Raw genomic sequence first — 15,830 nt, forward strand, 5'->3', positions numbered from 1 at the left:
ATAGATCTTTATGTTCAGACTGAGGGGGAATTCCCCTCATGTCGCATGTTAAATTCAACCCATACTTGTCTTTTTTCATCACATTTTCCACGCATGCCATCAGTGTGCACGCTGGGAGTGGACGAACAGAGTTCTTCATCACAGTATAAGTGAGTTTAAATCAGGGTTTCAGTTTATGTCAGGATGCAGCGCATTTTCTGGATTATTACTTGAGGAAGTTGATCGCAACGTTCATACTTGACCGTGGAAATGAAGCAGTTAGGGAGGAAAATTTAATTCTGGAGCTTAATCAGCTTGGAAGCTCCGAAGAGTAAATTAAAAAGCTATCAAATTACTCTTGAGGTCGGATTTGTATTAGTCAAAATGAGATCTAATAAGCAGATAAGGTTATCCTCTTTGAAAGCTCCAGAAGAAAAGTGAGTGCGCTGGGTTATGACTTAACCTTTGATTTAAAATCTGGTTGTGGATAAAACGAGCTGGAAGGATTTCCTGTTTTTTAATCACCTAGTAAATAAAAGGCCGGAAAAATCAAGGTCCATTTAGTGACCACCACCTAACGTACTTTTTAATAATAAAGCAGCTCCGAGGGTCAAGCTCATAATCAGAAACTGTGCCCTCTAATAAGTCGCTAAGACTTCCCTGAGATTGTCACAACTATACAGTCGCACAAATATTGTTGGTGAAAAAAAGCGACACATAAAATTAAAGTATGAGCCTGAAAATGAGCAAAAATATGGGCTCATTAAAGGAATAAACATTTCAGAAGCATGTCTGACATGCTTCATTACATGAGAACAAATACCGCAACACAAGACGCAGACACTTCCTAATTTCACATCCACATACACAAGTGAGACACACACACACACACACAGGCACGTAGTACTTCAGGCACTTCCTGTCCGATGGGACCGTAAAGACATACGTTGCTTCCTCTTTCCCTTCCTGTCTCAGAGCCCTCTCTCCGGTCTAGGTGTCTTTCTTACCTTCATCTTTCTCACTCTCACAGATTTTCTCACATTTCTGGGTGTTTTCTCTCGATCAATCTCTCACCTTCCTCCACTCGTCTGTTTGTTTCTGTCTGTCATGCGGCAATTAGCCGTCTGTTGTGGCCAGCCTGCAGCTGACTGATGCCTGCGAGCAGAACTGTACGTGGGGTTTTTTTTGTTTTTTTTTTGTTTAGACACAAACCAAAAAGGATAAAATGCCTGCGACCTCACCAGATAACAGACGTGTTGTGTTGTGTTGTGTTGTGTTGTGTTGTGTTGTGTTGTGTTGTGTTGTGTTGTGTTGTGTTGTGAGCTGCAGCCCGTGTAGCAATAATCAGATCTTCACTTTGCGACTGATAAGAAGCGACACAAAGGGACTAAAGTGAAAGAAGTGTCAGCAGAGAAACACACAGTGACACATCCTCCCCTCGCACCGAATTGCGACTCACGTATCATAAAGTTCTGCTGAATGTTCTGCCGTCGCCAAGTCACTGAAATCTTCCAGCCAGCGCTCCGTTTCGCTCTGCTCGCTGTCAGCTCTTGTTTTCACGCCTCAGACTTTTGAAAATGAATGACCACCGTTTAGCGTTGTCTCTCGTTGACACCGCCGAGTGAACAGTTTGGATGATGCTGCGTTCACAAAAGATGTCTTTTTCCGAAACAGTAGAGGTTGAATTATTCTGAGTTGAAAGCTGTGAACAACGTGAGCAAAAAAAGGATATGATGGATGTTTTCAAGGAATCGATTCAGCTACATACTCTACACAGGGATGCAACGTTTCACTCTCAGAAAAATAGTTAATAATTAGATTTACCAAAATGTTATGAGCCCCTTGTTTACCCACATGGAAGGCCGGCAGATCGCAGCTGATGTTCTCGACACAGCAGTGCTGCCGCGGCTCCTTATCTGAGATGACGAGGTTGGTAAACATCAAAGTCTGACCCTAAAGGTAGCAGACGTCCGTAGCACGCGTGCTAACGTCTGCTGGCCCCGCCAGAGTCTCCAGTTCCAACGCTGACATTAAAACCAGTAACGCTAGCTGTAGGAGGATGTTTCCGCGCCCATTATAGCATGACTGTGACGCAGGCCCGCCAACCAGTGTTTGGCTTTCATGTCCGCCTCGTGAGGTAAACAGGCCGAGGCTTTCTGAGGCCAGAGTCAGGATTTTTTTTTTCACAGAGAGGAGCGAGGGATGGAACAGAAGAAGGGAAGTAAAGACTAGAAAAATATGAGTATGAGTTAAGAACAAAATCAAGTCTGAGAAGAAGTGGAGCGATAAAGGAAAGATTAAGAGATTGAAGTCAAGAGAAGAAACAGAGGGGGAAAAGTGAGCGCGAGGACAGAGAGGGAAACTGGGAGATTTCATGCGAGGGAGGAGGAGGAAGAGGAGGAGGAGGAGGAGGAGGAGGAAGAGGAGGAGGAGGAGGTGTGTGTCCTCGCTGGCCTTTGTACTGTATGGCCTTGTTTGTTTTCTATATGCTGTATCCCTCCCTTCCTCCTCCCTCTGCCCTCCTTCTCAGCTGCTCGCCCCCCCCCACCTTTTAACAATCCTCTTTTTATTTTTCTTCCAGGGCGGAGACGAGGCGGACCACACAACGCAGGAGGCCGGGGGGAAATCATTAACCGCACACAAACACACAGTATGACTGGTAGGTTGCGTTCTGCCCATCTCTCCCCGTGTGTTTTAGCGCATGTATGTTTAAGCGCGTCGTGTGTTTGCACATCGCGGACTGAGCGAGCCGGGCCTGTTGGGAATCTGCGCTTGTTTGACTTGGCGATCTGTTATCTTTATCTTGTCCGACTGTGTTCATTCACTAATTACACACGGCGATTTGTCACATCCCGCCCTCACAGTTCTTACAAACCAGGAAGCTTCAGCGTCCAGGCGAACGATGCCAGTCCCACCGGACACAGGAGCGACATGTTTCCCCCCCCCTCGCTTTCCAAATTCTCTGAGGTTTAGTTTGATCTACTTCAGGAACACGCCGTCACCTGCGGTCCAGCTGTCCCCGTTAGAAGCTCATGTATATGTTGACACGCTCATCAGGGTCACCTTGAGTCATTCCTGTATGCTCGCAGGGCTTTTGTCTGTCCACTGCCTGTCTTTGCCCTCTGATTTGCCTGCCAGGCTCAATACAGGTGATGTTTTTATTCTGTTATTGGAGAATTGAATGTCGAGGAAGATGACGAGAAACACAAGGAACATGGACCAGGGGATGTTACAATCCACGGCCGGCACAATAAAGTGACTATAATCAATATTTGTATAAAAGTACAGTACATCCCGGCGGCTTTACGAGGCTTTATAGCCAGTTTCAGTTCATTGTCTCACTGCCCAACCCACAGCTTTACTGTGCTGGCTCACTCTCACTGCTCTCAGTGGGACATTCACAGCCGCAGCATGAAGTCGTCTTTTTTTTTTTTTTTTTTTTTTTTAGCACGTTATATCTAAAAATCTAGGGCTGTACAGTCGCATGAAAAATATAATCACATTGTGATTATTTTGACAGATGTGTCAGATGGGATGTGATACATGATTAGTTGTGGTGGAATCCCAAATGATCCAGATGATGTGACGAGCTTTCTCACATCTGGAGAACAAAATTTGTCAGCGAGGACATCTGCAGCACCACGGCACTTCAAGTTATATACATGTTATTGTTATCAAAGGAATGCAGCTTCCTGCACTTTTGGATATTGCAGTTAATAGCCACATTGTGATTGAGATAATCTCTGCACAGTATCAGCTCGAGGACCAGATAGTGAACATAGCGGAGCATTTAGCAATTCTAACCCAAAAATTCCCCCTCGGGATTTGGTGGAAACTAAAAGAAGAGCAACTGAGAGAGTGATCCGTGTCTGTGCACGCTTTCCTTTTTATTTAATATATTCAGCGGTTTTGTGGTGAATGCAGCCTTGTCTCAATATCCGTTTTCTATCAGTAAAACTGTATTTAGTTATTGCATAAGTGATGCAAACACGTCGGCTACACTGTCACTTCTTCTGATGAATAAGAAGGTGCATGTGGAGCAGTTCCAGTTTTCCATTTTTAGTCGACATTAATTGAATTCAGTTTTGTTCTTGCAGGAGTTCCTTTTGTTGCTGGTTGCTCACATTTCTCATAATTACCTATAACTCGCGAGTGTTTCCACTGTGCAAATGTCAGCAGGCAGCAGTTGTCGTTCTCTCTGGCGGAAAAGTAATGAAAAGCACACAATTGTAAAACAGGTCGGCACAAATATACCTCTGCAGCCGCTCGTATAACCCACCTGAGTACTCTGCGTGGGAAACACTGATGTCTTAATGGTTATTAATGACAAACCTGACTGTAAGTAAGAGGAGTTTTTCTCTGTGTCGGTCTACACGACAGGAAATTGAGATAATCATGATGGCGGAGAAATCTGTTTTGTTTCTGTGACTCCGCACAAACAAATTGTGCCTCCCATAGTCCTGTATCCTCCTCTCCTCTCCTCTCCTCTCCTCTCCTCTCCTCTCCTCTCCTCTCCTCTCCTCTCCTCTCCTCTCCTCTCCTCTCCTCTCATACGGCACAGCTGGAGTGAATGGGGAAGTGCATAATTGTGGTTTAATCCTGCCCTAAGTCCCTGCAGCATTAGGGAAGCAGCAGAGGGAGATAATGCACAGCAGCTCGGGTGGAGTGAGACGGAGTAACCCCCCCCCCAGAGCTGTTTGGACAGATGCTCGGTGAGAAAGGTTTTAATGGTGGAGAGCTCCTTCTGGACCGGAGGGGGACCGGTGTCAGTCGCAGATTGAACTGCGACTTATGGGAACTGATGGTGATGCTGAAGCGAGCCTGTTTGATTGCTGCTTCGGCTACAAGTGATTGTTTCAGGGTAACGGAGCGCTGAAGGCCTGAGAGAGTCTGATCAGCGGGTCTCATCAATCAATAGTGTCATTCCTTCGGAGTAGAATTGAGCTGTCATCGTTGTCGCAGCCCCGCCTTGGTTGTTAGTGTCGGGATCGATGCAGCACGTGCACATCGGATTTGGTATCTTCCAGTGGAGGGGGAGCTTCTGAAGAATCACCTGAATACTATTGTAAATATTTGACCTCCAGCGTGTTGACCCCTGACCTCTGACACGTATAAGTTTATTGATTGTTGCATGTCTGTTGCACGCTACATAATGAGTGTCAGGTTTCACTGATTTGTTAGATAATCGATTTGACAGCTTAGAAATTCTAATCATTGTATCTGCAATCTGGATTTTTTGTTGCTCCTGTTGTAAGAGACGGCCCAAATAGGCGAATGACTGTAAGGAATTCAGTAAGATAACATAATTAAACAAGGTGCTCAACCAGCTCTCACATGGCAGATTCATTGGTGCATGGCTTTAGACAAATCAGCGATGAGGAGCATTTATCAAGCTAATCCAAATAATTGGTATCGGGTATTTCTCAGGTTTGTGTGCTCTTTTGAAGGAAGAAGCTCCACTCCCACACGTCTCTGTGCAACTCCGTACGAGAGCGTCTTCAGTGTCGGCCATTAAAGCGAGAGGCCTTTGTGTTGGTGAAGCTTGTAAAAGCTGTGAAACATGCTCCCCTCTCACCGGCTCCCGACGCGACCTTTTCCAGCCACTTTCAAGTCGAGCTTTTCTATCAGAGTGGTTTCCCTGCAAGACGGCATCTCCGTGCTCTTTGGTTGGATGAAGGCCGGAACATGCTCGATTCATCCACAAAAGAAGGATGTCATTGTCAGGGAAGGAGAAGTGGTGGAGGGGAGGCGGCGGAGCTGGATATTTTAGAAGGTGTGTTTAGCTGCAGGAAGTGAGTCTTTCAGAGCCGGGGATGGGGGTTGTGCAGACCTCGGGCTCACACTTCTGGGTTCAGGGGTTGATGTGCTCGTAGGCAGCTGTGTGTTCATGCGATTGTGCATCTGTGGGTCCCTTTTGTGTGTCCTTAACTAGGAGCCGGGGCGGGGTGCGGAGGTGGGATCGGTCTCCCATCAGTGGGCTGGAGGCAAACATTCTTAACACCTCATAAATCTCACCTGGTGCTACAGGCCCGCTGCTGACAGAGCTGCTGCAGCACACACACACACACACACACACACACGCATGCACACACCTCGTACACACATGTGCAAACTGTGTAGCATGCACTTTTTTTAGTGGGTGCATGTTATACGCAGCCGTGTGTGTGTGTGTGTGTGTGTGTGTGTGTGTGTATATATATAGTATGTTTCATGGCACAGTTAAAGTCGGAGCCGCAGAGTCGGTCATGTCAGCAGCAGCAGCCAATTTGGAAAAAACAATGTGATTTATAATCTGTGAGTGTAATCTATTACATTCCATCCCTGCACTCTTTTGACATACATGAGAAAAAATAAAGATAATCTTGGAGGCATTGTAGACGCACTGAATTCAAGCCCTTCTGAATTAATTTGCAGCGTGGGACACCGAGTACGACTAATCCCTCTGCAGATTTGTCCCGGTCGCCATCACAATCCAGTGACTTACCGCTCGCCCGGTTCAGTTCTTTTGGCAACCTTAGGTGTCAGTCACTGTCCACACCCGAGTCCAAAGTCTTAACATAATCTACACAGAACAGTGGCCCCTTTGTCAGGCTGTTTTTTAATGTTTGTCAGTGGATTTTATTTGTCACGTCTGCTGTGTGTCAACTCGCGTTCGTGTGAGTCGGAGCGAGTCGGCGTGCAAAAACAAGCGAGAGTCTAAAGCATTAACTGGATCGCCGACTATTTAGATAATGGATTCATCAGTTTAAGGAATATTTTTGAGGAAAAACAGACAAAAATCCTCAGATTCTAGCTTCTTAAATGTGAATATTTTCTTGCTTCTTAAGTATGACAGCAAAACTAAATATGTGTGAGGCTGTGGACAAAAAAATGATCAAGAACTGAGGAACTCGACTAAACCACATAAATAAAACGCTATAATTAGTAAAATACAATCGATACATTTGATGTTAAGTTCATGATTTGATTTGTTTTGACATCTTGGTCGTATCTACAGGAACGTTTTAAAGGTTTTAAAGTTCAAGTAATTTTCTCCAAAAATAAAAATTGCAGAGTTCAACAAAATAATGCCAGCCTTCAGTGACGCTGTACGCTGACCTGTTAAATTAATCGAGGATCTTTGGCGGCGTTGTCAGCTTAGTTTCAACGACAGCTCTCAAACCTGAGCCAGCCGCCCCTGGCACGACCCGACAGAACCCAAGAGAGATTCCCACAGTACCACAGAACAGACATTTGAGTCTAATTTAGCTTTTGGGAGAACACTGATCGACCATTTTTCACCTATTCTGACCAGCCAGCTATCTGATTAATCAAGATAGTTATCAACAGATTCATGACAATGAAATAACCCGATCTTTAAAATTAAACATGCCCGACAGCGTTTATTATAATGGTTGTAGCCGCTGTGATTTAATTATTTTCACCCTTTGAAACCAAAGCCATTCACATTTTTTAAATCCATAGACAAATACTTTAGACTGTCACCTGTTTTGGTTGTGCAGCTGTCAGTAAATACTGCCCCTGGGGCTCCACACAGCGCTGAAACAACACATTTCACGCTCGAGCAAAAGAAATAATCTGCCTATTTGCTCGTGGGAAATTATACTTAATCTCTATTGTGCTTTTCTTATGTTTTCTTATCAGCTAAAAAGCCGGATGTGCTGTTACCGACAATGGAGCAAATTGCCGACGTAACCCCTGCAAATGTACAGGCAGTGTGACATCGAGCCACTCAGGTTTTTATCTCTGCTGCTGTTGTTCATGTGTGCGCTCGCTGAACTGCTGTGTAGGGAGGAATGCGGCATGGCCGGAGCCCATTATATATTCACTGAACTTAAGGTACTTTTCCATCTGCAGTCGGCTGCTCCACAGGTGGTGTTCATGCACGTGTACACATACCTCCCCTCACATCATGTGTCTCGTTGTGTGTAACGACTACAGTGCTTCTACCTCGAGACCCTGCGGTGTCCTTAAGAGATCTGAGCGTGTAGTGTGACAGTAAACATCTCCTCAGGTGTGCATACGTGTTGACACAAAACAGTGATACCTGGAGAGGAAGGAAAACGTAAACTCGGAGGACGGTCACACTGCGAACCGGCTTTTATTCCATGATGGCGCTCACAGACTGGACTTTAATGACCGCTGGAGGGAAAACTATGACAGGTGAGTTCTGTTCAGGGTAAAATCTGCCCACCTGAGGCATCCTGGGAACAGTCTAGCACTTTGCATGACCGGCTCAACTTTAACAGATATCGTCTCGGGTGAGATATCATCATCACGTTCTTACCTCGAGTCTCGCCTCTCTCCTCTTCTCACATGACTGTGTTTCTCATACTGTCCTCTTTAAGGACACTTTCACTGCTCCGATTGGTCAGCTCTCACAGGCCTGAGCAGGCACCGCCCACCGTGTTTCTGGGCTGTACGTTGAGGATTGATTGACCGTGTAGTTGTGACATCACAACCTTGCGTACGTCCTGACGGCTTATTTAAAGGGTTAGTTTTGTTAAAATGTTGCACCTGAACCTGCTTTATAATAGAAAGCAGACAGGAAATCTCACTTTCTACAATATGGGAGGTTTGAAAGGACCAAATAAAAGGCTGCAAATGAAATGTAAGTCGTTATCGAAATGAACAGTGAGCTGCAGAAAGACTCACACAGGGTGATGCGCCACAGACCTGAAGAAGAAGAAGAAGAAGAAAAAAACAAAAAACAACCCGTAATCAAAGGCAGGCAGGGCGTCTTGTTGCTATCAGCAGCAGTGCAGTGTTGTGTGTTTGAACCGTCACTCCTCCTGCCTGTAGCAACCACACACACACACACACACACACACACACACACACACACACACACACTTGTCTTTTCCTCTCACTCTCTGTCGGAGCATTATCAGCCGCCCTAACTAGCTGTGTGCTGCCACCCTGTCCCACAGCTCATTGATCAGTGGTTCCTCCATCGCTCTGGGGGCTGTTTGCCAGCAGCTCAGAGGGGAAGAGTGTGTTCTGTGTGGTCGACCTGCCCGCTCACAGTCGCTGAAGAGAGCCATTTTCTTCTCTCTCTCTCACTTTCACCCTGACAGGCGTACGCTTAACGAGAGATTGAATACATTAGCGCAGAGTACACAGTGCCGACCGCCGCAGCTGACCGCCGCACTTCACTGCTGCTGCTGATGTTTTGGAGTGAGTGTGGGTGTTTGCAGCTGTCATACACAAGTGAGTTTTGTGGTGGCTAAATACCCGACTCATTCATTTTCCTGTGGCATTTTTATTTGTATTTGTGGATGTCAGCTCCCCTCCTGGCTGCCTGCAGATGCTTTTTTTTTTTTGCCGGGGGTCTTTCTGCCTTCTATTCTGAGACCCGGTCAGCATTAATGAGCTGCTATGTTAGCCGCTAACAGTGGTGCCTTAGCTGCAGCGCTCCTCCCTCTGGCTTCAGGTCAGTGTATATACAGTAAGTGTATCCAGGCTCATGGTCAGGCTTTTTACTGCTGCAGTAAACTAAACACTCTTCTTAAATCAATAGAGGATCTTTGAAACATCTCTAGCACTGTCAGAGTTACCTTCTGGAAATGCAGCTGCAGGCCACCAGCAAGCCAGCTGTGTCATCTGTGAAAAATATTTTCCTTTCCTTTCCTTTCCTTTCCTCTCCTTTCCTTTCCTTTCCTTTCCTCTCCTTTCCTTTCCTTTCCTTTCCTTTCCTTTCCTTTCCTTTCCTCTCCTCTCCTCTCCTCTCCTCTCCTCTCCTCTCCTCTCCCTACAAATCACATAAAAGACTGAATACAGTCCACCTCCACCTCTCAGTACTTTCCCACAGCTCCACTCTGTCTGTGGCACGTTGAGCACATCGGCCCCTGCTGAGGACATAAAACTCCTTTAAAAAACGGGTCAAAATACTGTATATTTACTTTAACTTTTTATTAAGATGTGGGTTTTCTTCCCTAAATCAACTGGTAGTTTGTAGCAGATTTGTCAGGGACTATTTCCAGCCACACATTAATACCCATGCGGTTCTCCAGTGTGTATTTACAGCAGCAGCACTGAGTGGGTTGTGGGTCGGAGTCAAAATAAACTACAGTGTGCGAGCGAGCGCTCATGGTGATGAGGAAACCTGCCGGCCGCTCTGATGTGTTTTTAATCGTTTTTTGGACGACAATAGAACTCTGGCACAGAGGAGGAAGCAATAACAGGCTTTGATACACACAATACTTGTTAGTCGGATCAATTCATTGTGTTTTTTTTTTTTTTTTTTTTTTAGTCCTTTCATTGGATTTGTTGACAATCGAAGAAAACGTAGAATATCCAGAGGTCCATTGTTGCATCGCGCATCAACACAAGAGCACGTGCATCGATCTTCTGCCAGAATCCTCGCCGATCATCTCTGCAGCTGTAATTATTGTTTGATTTGTTTTTGCTCTTCTGTACAAAACCCTTTTGTGGTCAGAGGCCCGGGCTATCATCACAAATATCACTCTGCGTGCAATCACATCGTGTAATGAACGTGAACAAATAAGCCTCCCGTCCTCTGTCTCTCCTGCTGTGCCTGTGTTGCGGGTGTAATGACTCGTGCACATCGTCTCCCTCGCTCATCCATTGGCTCGTCGCGCTCCTCCTCACGTGCTCGCCATCGTCTCGCTTCACAAACAGAAAGCACAGTGATGCTGTTCAGCGAAGGCGCCTCGCTCATAATGGGCAACGCGCTTGGAGACGACCCAAAAACACACTGACTGTTTGCTGTGTGTGCAGGCGCTAAATGTGCTCGTGTGTCAGCGTTTTAGCCTGTGTGTGCGTGTATGTGTGTGTTCCTTTTACAATTTACAATCCCCCAGGACTTCAGTTATGACAGAATGTAAATATTCACACACTGTATTTTATCCTAAAATGGCATCTGCGTTGTCAGGAACAAATATTATGTGTGTAAAAAAAAAACACATATTTTTTGGGGGCAGCGGCATAGAGAAATCCTTGTTCCGCTGCCAAATCATGTTTCAGGTCGCTCTCCCTCTGCTAGAGACCAGAGAGCGAAGGTTTGTTTCACATGTGTCAACATGTGTTTTCCGCTCTGTTTGTACAGTATTTCACCCGGCCTCGGCCTCCGCTGATGACATCAGAGCGCGAACAGGGTGGCATTTGGCCGATCAAACGGCCACGGGCGGACACAAGCGGCGGTCTGTCCATTGTCCCGTCAGTCAGCTCGTAAACGTCAGTGGAAGGATGTGGCAGCTATGGGACAGATGAAACGTGTTGAGAGGACTTTTATCCCTCACAGTGGGATCCAGCGGGAGGCGGAGGTTTCCTCCTGGTCTGGGACAGTTATATAAGTTAGAGCCTGGTTTTCTTTAACTAGCAGTTGGGGCCTGATTTGGTTCGCAGGTCCGCGTCTGGTCGTCCCCACAGGACGGGCGTGAAGCTGGAGCCAAGGCTGAGAAATATGATTTTCTGCACTGTAAAGTTCTGACACAGCGAGAGTCAGAGACGCCGATCTGAACTTTGGGAGACGACACGAGTATAAATAAAAAGTTTTAGAGACGACATCATTACTTCTGTTTCCGTTACGATGTTATGGACGACTTAAATCTCTGGGCATGTTCGGAGTGTGGAGACATTTGAGGATATAAGATCAGTGTGATGTTGAGAAGAAAACCTAATTAATGAAGAATCAATAAGGTTGATACCTCGTGACGTTTTATAGTTTTTGTGTCATGATTATTGGTCTGAAAAAGAAGAGAGTACAGTATTTCTAAAATAACAGCGGTGTGAAGTGACTTGATGAAGAGGACGTTTAGTCTCGTTGGCTGACTTCCCTCTCGTACATGGACATGAAACCGTGAGTACATGTACAGACTTTTCCGGGTTTTGATTTTGTTGCAAACGTTTTGGAAAACTTGAGTGCGCAGCTCAACAAAGACGCAGTTGTTTTGACGCTGAATTCTTACATATCGTCTCTTTAAAGCAGCTAACAGGGAAATATAAAAGAGAGCAGACGTGAAGAGGATTTATATATGAGTTTGTTTCATCTGATGCACGTGTTCTGTACCTTGTGGTATTTTTTAATCAACCTTGCTGATGATCCGGGCGGGAATGTGATTAAACAAAGGCTCCTGTCTGGGCTCAGATCAGGGTCACTGTTCCCCTCAGGTTTCCTCAGTCTGCTCTGCTTTCATAATTTTGGGTCTTTTTGACAAACTAGCGGTCCGTAACAGTGAGAGGCGGCATGATGTAATGACTCTGTCTACAGTAGAAGAAATGAGGTGTATTTGAAAAATGTGCACGTTCCCTCTCCGCTCTCAGGCCAGACGTTTTTAGATTCTTGTGGGAAAAGCTTTTTTCTTCTTTCCTTCTTGTCCAGTAAAACATTTTAGAAAAAAAAAAAAACCTCTCACAGACCTGATTAGTGTTCGTATCCAGCAGTGCTGCTGCAGCTTAGCAGCAGAAGTTCACAGACTCACTCTGCACAGACTCAGACACATTCATACAAGCCACATATAAACCACATACACTCTTACCTAATGATCTGGATTATTAGAGCCCACCCACAGCACGAGTCTGCTTCACTGTCTATCTGTTTGATCAGCTAATTACCCCCATTATGGGCGTGCACACACACACACACACACACAAGCTCACAAACACACACACACACACACACACTACCCCAGAGACTGGTTTTATGCAGTGAGCCGCCGGGCCTTGGCTCCCCCTCCTCCTCCTCTTCATCCATTTCTCCTCCTTTCTTTATTCTCTTCCAGCCTTGGCAGCTTGTGAGTTACTGAAATAAAACGAGGTCCTGAAATGCGGTCTTGAAGAAAAAGTGGTGAATAAGTGTCCTTCAGACTTGTTAAATTCCTGTGAGTCTGCAACATTGCTTGGCACGAGCAGCGAGCCGCATACTTCACGATGTGGGTGAAATATGGAATCCGAGTCGGGTGTGTAGCGGCAGAAGTTGTGCATGTGTAGCTTCGTAGTTTGTCTCCACGAGGTGCCACAGTCTCCAGGCTTTGACCATGACCCTGCTACTGCCCTGTGAATTTTAGCGACGAGCTACGTGATATAATTCAGTTAGCATGCTTGCACTAGAAAGGACACTGGTCTGTCAGCTGATCATTCCACCACCCTGTTCCAGATTGAAATAGCTCGACAGCTAATGGATGGATTGACGTTTTGCACACACGTCCATGTTCCCCCAGGGCCTGAACCATTGAGACTATGATAATCCTATGATTTCTATCTAGTTTTATATCGACGTAAAAACATTTAGCTTGTTTACTGTCTCGACATCTGCAGAATAGATCTGTACCAGATTTTGTGCAGACGTTCATTTTCCCAACAGGATGTGTCGTGATCAGGGATTGACCGTCTCCCAGCTCCCCACAGGCGTGTTGTGGGCTGGACATCAAGTGAGAGTCTGAAGCCAAAGTAACACATTTTAAAAATTATTTTATTTTATCAGCAATCAGACAAAAGTGAATTCACGTCCCGACGAGGATTAACAGTTATAGCTTTTCATTACCGCCATCATCAGGTCAACGTATGAAGTTCTCCAGCGCTCCTTCGTGTTTGGTGCTAAATTGCAAACATTTGCATGCTACGATGCTAAATTTAGATGGTGTGCATGTTTACTGTCCTATCTGTATATCTTCTCAACACAAGTATATTTTTCCTGTGAGCATAGTAGCATGCAGATGCAGCATGTAGGCTGCAGATCACAGGTTTGTATAATTGCAGACTGGAAACCATAAATGTGTGAAACGACAACGATTGCACCCTCTCGACTCGCCTATCCATCGGCACATCTTACATTAACTCCCACATCTCTTCCTCACCGTCTTCTCTCCTCTCTGTTCATTTACCTTTTTATGTTTTCCCGTCACAGCCGCCCCCCCCACTCCTGTTTCCTGCCCTCCCCTCTCCTTCATTTCTCCTCTGCAGCGCTGCAGAAGGAGCGAGCCACGTTTCCTCTCAGTTAATTACCATAATCGATGATGGCCCTGCCACTGTGTTACGCTGTAGTCCTGCTCTCCGCTGCTCTGCCACCCATACGCTCTCGCTGACTCGGGGGAAATGCATTACCACCTCTGGGGCAGCTCCTGCTCGGAAAAAGATTAGGGTCATTACCCAGCAGCGGGACCTGGAGGTCCGCTCTGTGCATTATAGCCTTAAACTTTAACCTCCATCAAGCAGCTCTTAAAATGCAAAGAAAACAAACGTGCTGAGCTATTAGCAGCTTCAACGGCTATTGTGTTCCTTCCCACAAGGAGGCTGCCAAGACACGCCGCACATTTGAGACCCGTCTTTATGATCTTTTTAACGACAAGATTTTTTCTTCATGCAGGGGAATTTGTTTTAAATACGGTTTTATTCATTTTTCTTGGATTCAACTCCAGCTTTAATGTTGTTTGGTGTGTAAGTTTAGACAGCCAGAAGGACTGAGAGCTGGTATTCCCCCCGGACAATGTGCGAGCCATGTGCCGTTAATGTTTACCCGTCGTATAAAGCTGCAGTTTTACATTTCCTTAATTTAATACCAGCCCCGTATAAAAGACAGCTGAGCAGAACGAACTGGATCTCCACTTCCAAAACCACCACTTTTCTCTAATTTTAGCACATCATTAGGAAATATTTCTTTTTACTATCTCTGCCCTCTTTTCTGTGCCCGCCGTCATTCAATCTTACATCCACAGTCGTACATCAGCGGCTAAGCGGTGCGGAAAGCGCTTATAGGTGGTCCGTGTTGAAGCTCCCGCTGAGGGCTGAGTGTGTGGTTCGAAGGGCTGGGTCTCAGAGAAGCCACAGAAAGTATGAAAACACTGCTCAGGACTAGAAAGGCGTCTTTTGTTAAATTTGCCGCTCTCTCTCGTCCCATCTGCCCATTTTTCTCTTCCATTTAGCACCTCTCCGGGTGAAGTGTTTTACTGAGAGCCTATCAGTGAAGTAGCGGTGGAATAAAACCACAGTGAGGAGGTGTGAGCGATGTGTTTTGACACAGCGAGTCACTGCTGGCAGCTGTCCTCCTCCTCGCAGCACAGCCCAGGTCTGACATTTGCTTATGCACTGACTCCAGCAGTAGTGTGTGTGTGTGTGTGTGTGTGTATTATCCTTAATCTATCAGGGGATGTTTGTATGTGTGTGTGTGTGTGTGCATGTGTGGGCGGGTGTACAGATACAGAACAGAGACGCAAACCTCTTAATTGCCCAGTGCAGAGAAGGCCAGGGAACCGGTGCCAGGAACCTCAGTAAGCATTTCAGGGTGGGTGTGTCGGGGGTATGTACCGCTCTCGCCCAATCAGCTCGCGGCTCCAACAGGAAGTTGTGGTTTGGAACATGTGCTGCTGTTGCGGCGACCGGGGGAACTGAAAGGATAACGAACAAGGGGTGGAAGAGACGGAGCTGTTTAGTGGCGGAGTGCAGCCTCTGCAGTTCAGCCGGTACTATTGTCTCAGTCACGGCTGCAGGGAGATGACGCGATGCTCGTGACGATGGAAAGAGGCGTTGGAGAGCTCGCTCTGTAGAAACACGTTGCACAGGCGGAGAAGAAGGGAAAGAAGAGGAACAGGAACGCATCTGCGTGGGCGGTTGGTGGAGAGATTTAGTCTCACCTTTCACAGCTGCACATTGTCACACACTGAACAAATGTCTCTGTGGCGATATCCCCCCTCCTGTACTCTCCCATTGTCAGCTAATGGACCGGCACAGGATAAAGGCATATTCCCTTCACACACACACACACACACACACACACACACACACACACACACACACACACACACAGCGTACTCAGTTATCCCGAGAGAGAGGATTGAATGACATAAGGCTTTATCATCCCGCACAAATAATGTGACACTACTGCTGGAGATGAC

General features: G+C 46.2%; 1 protein-coding gene across 1 annotated transcript in view; it reads left to right on the forward strand.

Moving 5' to 3' along the window:
- The window catches only part of ormdl3 (ORMDL sphingolipid biosynthesis regulator 3), a 199,607-nt gene that overhangs the window by 150,522 nt on the left and 33,255 nt on the right, over positions 1-15,830 (forward strand). The window contains exon 7 of the transcript XR_005071893.1: positions 2,561-2,638. The gene's annotated coding sequence lies outside the window, so the exon portion shown is untranslated. The remainder of the gene's footprint in view (positions 1-2,560; positions 2,639-15,830) is intronic.

This window comes from Acanthopagrus latus, chromosome 20, assembly GCF_904848185.1.
Source record: "Acanthopagrus latus isolate v.2019 chromosome 20, fAcaLat1.1, whole genome shotgun sequence".
Classification (NCBI taxonomy): Eukaryota; Metazoa; Chordata; class Actinopteri; order Spariformes; family Sparidae; genus Acanthopagrus; species Acanthopagrus latus.